The 6522-nt window shown below is 40.2% G+C and overlaps 1 protein-coding gene across 5 annotated transcripts in view; it reads left to right on the top strand.

Annotated features, from left to right (window-relative positions):
- The first annotated feature begins 5997 nt into the window (after window positions 1-5997).
- Window positions 5998-6522, top strand: part of stil (STIL centriolar assembly protein) — a 71858-nt gene continuing 71333 nt past the window's right edge. For 2 of the 5 annotated variants that reach the window (XM_084692653.1, XM_084692651.1), the window contains exon 1: window positions 5998-6172. The gene's annotated coding sequence lies outside the window, so the exon portion shown is untranslated. Of the gene's footprint in view, window positions 6188-6522 lie in introns of all 5 variants that reach the window. The other 3 variants (XM_084692650.1, XM_084692655.1, XM_084692652.1) reach the window with 3 other exon arrangements.

Raw genomic sequence — 6522 nt, 5'->3', positions numbered from 1 at the left:
GCTGTTGGAAACCAGGTAGAGACACATTACTGCCATCTACTGCATTGGAGTCTATACCAGAAATGGAGCTGCTTTTCCTTATGCATAAAATAAGCTTCATTTAAACCAAGGGTCCCCAAACTACGGCCCGTGGGCCGAAAACAGCACCCCACGCATTTGGACCGGCCCTCTGAACAATGCTAGAGACGTTTTTTATTTTATTTATATATATATAAACAAAACTTAACACTACTTAATAAGCAAACGTAAGTAAATTTTTTGATTTGAATTGCAATCAATATGAAAAAAGGTAATTACGATAGTGATACTTTCCTAGTCAGCGTTAGCAGGGGGTGCATTGCACTTACTTCTAATGGAAAACCTGCCATGAAATGCTCTCCCCCCGCATACGTTTCTATTCTTCTACGCCAGCATTATGTACATTTAATAGCATAAATTGAATACCAATACATGTGTATGTATAGGGTGGACAGGTCTGAAAACAGAATAGTCCATGGTAGGTGATGGATTATTAGGTTTTATTTTTTCATTTATTTCAACAATAAGAATATTTCCTATCATAAAAAAGGATTTGATGGTTCTTTTGATGTTGATACATGGTTGATACATTGTTTTTAGTACTTGTCTTTTGTAGGCTATAGGCATGTGAACCTTTGGTCCCTTTTCAGGACAGCTGATAGCCTATTCTGGATCAGAAGGCTGTTGTTTTCGATCTGTCTGAGTAACCCACCCTACAGAGGCTAACTGCATTAAAATCGCATGCCTTTGAACCTATACATTAGTATGAAGAGCCATGCCATGTGAAATACTTTGAATCTGCTACACAAAATACATTTTTGTGTAGCACAAATACATAAAAACAAAATACATTTTGTGTAGCAATAATCATGATCATACTGGGGTGTATTTCCTCAGAATGCAATGTCTGGAGCAAGAATGTTGGTTCGCGTTCGTAACTACACCGTTTGAATTACGAATTTTAAGGATTTTGTGTTGAAAATAGCATTTGATATTTACACAGATAACAGACATCCTTCTCTTGAATTCAACAACAAAGACGGTTTAATATGAGACTTCTGTCTACCCTTCTTTTGGATGCGATATCAAGACGAAATCCTTCACTATTTGAATTGCGGGCGCTCCCGCGAGGGGGTGCCAATCCAGAGAGTCATGCATCGGGTGATACAACACCGGATTCGGAACTGGTTGCAGTTCCACTCAAGTTCCATATGAGGGCGCTAACGGTCGAGTGCAGAATGAATGGAGGTCTATGGAGCTATACCCCTCAAAATCCACTTTTCTCAGGATATCATTTTTTGTCTAGTAATTTGAAATCTGAATTCGAAAGGGTAGGCAAAAAATATACACACCGCCGGGTGTTAGATTTTTTAAGTCGCCTTTCCGTTCCAAAAAGCCTTTGAAAATGTAATTGACGTCATACACATCGTACGACCAGAGCTACTGCTTGACGGCAAGCTCTGGTTACTTCCACTTTTCTCTTGAAGCATCGACAACACAGCTGACTGGTTAGGCTCTCCCTATCAATACACATGCTAGAAAGAGTTTTGGCTTGCTAATGTTGTTGCTGATGTTGCTAATGCTCTGACATTCTGGTTCTGCTTCGGATGCCATCAAGTGGGATCTCTGGTCGTAGTTAGTCCTTCGCTAACCAATCAGCATTCGTTAGCAGAATGCTAGCGTGTTATGGGTAACAACGACTTACCCTGTAAGAAATCGAAAGGACATAAGTACTCCTTCATTCAACTTTTGACCTGTAATCCATGTTGAACATGCAAAAACTACAATCAAATCTAAGATTTATCAATGACAATCAGGCGAAAGAGACCAATTTAGCCGTTTAGCTCCATAGACTCCCATTCATTTTGCACTCAACTGCGATCACTCCCAGTGGAACTCTGGTGAAACTGCAACAAAATTCGGTACAATGGAGCTTAATAGGGAGTGGGCAGGCTCTCCTTAAACAGGCTCTGAATGTATAGACCAATTATCACCCTACGTCACACAACAGTCAAGCAAGCTGAACTGCGCATTTCGGTTGCAAAAGACGAACTTCTCCCCGGTCTATTACACTTGGAGTGTCGATCAGGTCATCATATATCTCTGGCCACTGATTGCAGGGTTTGATATCCACGTTTTGAGGTTCTTGGCCTTTGGACAAATACATTTACGTTTCACTTGTCTATGCACAAAAGTCACTTGACCCCGATACCCTTAAAAAGCCTGACCAAGTGATCGGGCAAAACTAGCCTGGCTAACGGAGGTCGCTTTCTCAGGCAAATGACGAATGAAACAGGCTCGGTTAAAGAAATCCGAGATGCTGGCTATCTTTATCAGGCTCGTATCTACATTAGGCAGTCCTCCCTGACTTTTCTGTTGCGGAAAGGAGTGAAATACAACATTGTGCACACTGCCAGGGAGCGAGTCTGACTGAGGCTAACGTCAAACCAGTGTAACGGGGACGCAGTCTCACTCAGATTGCCAGTTTAAACAAATCAGAAAAATAATTGGACCAGCTGGCTAAAAGCAGAATTCCCATATCTCTTGAAAGCTGCCCTGCTCAACTTTTTAGATATAGAATTGACTGTAAAATGATTAACTTTGTGACATAACGTGAACACATGGTTGCCGCTCGACTATGCGGCCTGTACCGAGCGACATTCTCACTCAAATTTCAACACTTTCGTGACCCAAATCAAAATTCTGATGCGACAGATCAATGGGTAATCGCTTTCTCTCTCAAAGGCTGCCCTCCTCGACCTTTTTGGTCTTTTTAAATCTAACTATTTGTATACTCCGTGTGTTCCTTTTGCCAGCAAAAAGGATAGCTAGCAAGCCAAAGCTAACCAGAGTGTATCATTCACATGCTTTAGGTTTACATCCAAAAAGGTGGCACTCAGAGATGAAGAGGCACCGAATGACAATGCTGTTGCAGCTATCACAGTGCCCACTCACTACCAGAACAGAAGATCATCTCCAACCCAGTGATTCCCCAGAAGAACAAAGTTTAAATGAGGCCGAGTGCTCCAAAGACGCAGCAGGTGCTGAGGGTTAGCTGCTCCTGCGGCTAGCACAAGTGACTTGCCGGCTGGTTGGTCAACGAAGCAGGTGGGCTCATGGAAAGACCGCAACTGTCTCCGATAGGCTATACCTGGCATTTATTCAGTAAATTTCTCTTGTAGGTGCGCCAGACTGGTGACAATCATTGTCATGTCTGCATTGTAATGCTCAACTTTGCCTCCTTGTTATAAAACAACCCACATCCAAACAACTTTAGCCAATGCAACCTCTTATGTCAGTGTTGCTTTACGAATTGCCTACTAGCCTACCATAAAGAATAATAGTATAATACTAGAATAATAGCATATCGGATTGTCAAAAAATAGACTGATTGTCTTGGCTTACATCCATAAAATAGGTTTCTTATTGTTCATTTTATTATTATTATTATTAGGATTCCTCCGTTTCAAGGAAACCTATTGTTATTGTTAGTTTTATTATTATTATTCTAGTAGCTCAAGTGCCCAATAACTCAAGATCTCATGCATAAAACCTTTTCAAATTTGGCACATACTGCTGGGAAGAAGTAACTACCACAACCCCAATGGCCCACATAAGCCCATATGTGGCTCCACAGGCCACGCCCAAAATCTATGGGATTGCCCCTCTGCCACATAACTCCAAAATGGAGGCCTCAATAATTGGTATACCGGCCTTTTTTGTCAGGGGGAACAAAAATCCTCAAGATCCCATAACTGCCGCCATCTTGAATTTTTCTTCAAAATGAAAATGTGTCCAAAACAAAAAATCTTCTCTTCATGAACCATAGCTCCAATTCACTGGAAACGTGGTATGTGTATGTAGTATACATGTCTTTCAATTAGACATTTAGCTAAAAGGAATGTAATACAATATAGCGGGTATATTTGACTAAAGATTAATTTACACCTGTTGCAGGTGTCCATAAATCAATGCCACATTGACCTGGGGCAGGGTTCTCAAACTCAATTCAGCTTGGGGCCACTGATGGTATTGTCATCTCGTAGAAGGGCCACTTCACAGTTCGGTACTATAAGAAATATACTATAATAAAAAAAAAAGTTTTTCCCGATTACTTACATATTTTCGTCATACTTACATACTTCGTCAAAAGAATATAGCCTACCCAGCAGTTTCTATACATTTTATCAATTAACTCATTCATCACATAATAGCTTCAACTGCAGCATCACCATCCTTCTTGGCCTTATGAAAAGACTTGCTGAGACGTGAGTCCTTTCCGTATCTGCGTTACTCGTATCTCCTCTCGTGTCCCTAGTACTCCCTAGTTCTCATACTGCTCTCCGTGTTTAGTCAATTAATGACGCTTGAGATTATATTCCTTTAAAACAGCAAGTTTTTTCTTGCATATCAGGAATTTCCAATAACCTACCCCAAAAATACAGCAATGCTTTCCTATTAAGAAACATCTTTGTTTGCGGTCAACAACTAATAACGTCCCACGTGTACCTGCTCTCTCATCCGAACTGCCGGCCTATTTGTGGTGTACTTTGATATTTGCCATGACTTTGCGTCAAACTAAACATAAATTATTTTAAATAGTATGTTGTTTTATTTCAAGTGCTTATTAATGGGGAGTTTAAATTGGTATGGGACCACTAGTAAAAAGTAATTATCTGAAATTAAAAAATATATTTTTGCAGGCTGGATTACATTATATTTTTGGCATCATGTAGCGGACCGCGGGAAGATGGGCCGGAAATGGCCCGGGCGCAGGTCTGGACTGGGACTGAAAAACGGCCCGGGACTTTGAACCGCAGACTGGCCCACGGCTGTGTATTATTATTATTAAATAAAATAAATTGCATTATGCCGCGGCCGTTTGACTGGCCGTTCAGGAAATCTTGCGACTCTCCCGATGGCCAGTCCGACCCTGCCTGGGTCCAGCAGTTTGAGACCCCTGACTTAGGGACTTGATCTGTTCCATACACGCAGAAGGCATTACAAAATGTTACCATGTGCAAAGGCAATTTAATGGAAATATTTTTTTTGCCAACGCTGAAATATTGCTTTACACTCTTATTATGCTCTTATACTCTTATTAAATCCCAATTTCATATGAAGACTCTTGACAATGTGCTGTTTGAGTTTTTAACAATTTACTTTATTAGTCAGTGCATTAATTTAGATTGATAATATAAAAAAGAAAACATTGTGAAACAAGAGAGGGTAGAATTTCTGGGGAAATTGTAGGGTGTGCTCGCTGGCGTCAGTTGCAGGTGGGTCCGTCCCCTTAAGTTTTTCTCTTCTATTGACAATTTTCAAGCATTTAGCCTACTCATATTACATAATTCATTAAGAACCCCCTTTGAAACAAGCTACTGTAACAACGTTGTCACCGGTAGTATTTCAGATGGAATCGCGATTCAAACAGTACCATCTGCTAACTGAAAATATGCCCCCAAGCTTAAAAGCTTAAGATTGACATTTATTTAGGTGGAAATGGCTAAATCAAAAGAAGTTTGCTACGAGCAAGTTAGCTGCTGTTGCTCGACAAACTTCAATGAGTGGATTTGAATGGGTTTGAATGCTCCGGAAAAGGGAAACTTTCTTTTTTACCTAAAGTTTAGGCTGTGGCATTGAAGACAGCAACGCACAAGGTTGAGTTTAAATACATTATTTAATGTGACATTAGTAACTGGACATGCAAGTCTTGATTTGCTTAAATAAGATGTTAAGCTATTTAGAGCTGGACTTTTAAATTGTATTTATACGTTCTGCTTTTTGGAGCTACTTTTGTATTTATAATTAATATCCGTATATGTTCATTGTATTCACCTTTCTGCCACAGTACATTCTGTGTTTGTGTTAACTTACATGGCAATAAAAAACTATTCTGATTCTGATGTAGTGGGGGCTTGGACATACGGATTTGAAACCAATGGACCGAGGGAGAATAAAACCTGTGGGTGGCAGTAATGCAACTACGTGGATGCAAACTGCCGTAAAACATCAGAGAAGAAGAAGAAAAAGATGCAGTCGTTGATTGGATCCCGCCGTTGCTACTTCCAAACCGCGCAATCACATTTGACTGATACAAGGGAAAGTTCGTCTGGTGTGTTTTAAGCAGATGGATTCAACGTTGGTGTACTAGGTACGGTAATTGGAGGTATGGCAGATGGATTATAGATATTTCACTACAATCAATACACCAGACAATAACAGCATTTGCTTAAGTTATTAGTTACCCAGAGAAAAGGGTCTATCTTTGGCAGCGTTACTGCCAAGTCGAGAACTATGTACACGCTTATAATATCAGACAGTAGCTCTCAAGTAGCTAGAACAGGTAATTGGAAGTTAGAGCTAATGGAAAGATCCATTATCGACCATTCAAACTCTCCCACCTTCCAGACTCCCGTTAACAATTTCTTTATCTGTAAACAATTTACTGCTGCAACGAAAGAAAATGATTCTTATACGTATGTTGCACGTATACAAACTTTT

The sequence above is a fragment of the Hypomesus nipponensis genome, chromosome 26 (genome assembly GCF_054491055.1).
Source record: "Hypomesus nipponensis isolate SF chromosome 26, ASM5449105v1, whole genome shotgun sequence".
NCBI classification, from domain to species: Eukaryota; Metazoa; Chordata; class Actinopteri; order Osmeriformes; family Osmeridae; genus Hypomesus; species Hypomesus nipponensis.
The sequence above is the reverse complement of the archived record's forward strand: the minus strand, read 5'-3'. Positions and strand labels throughout refer to the sequence as shown.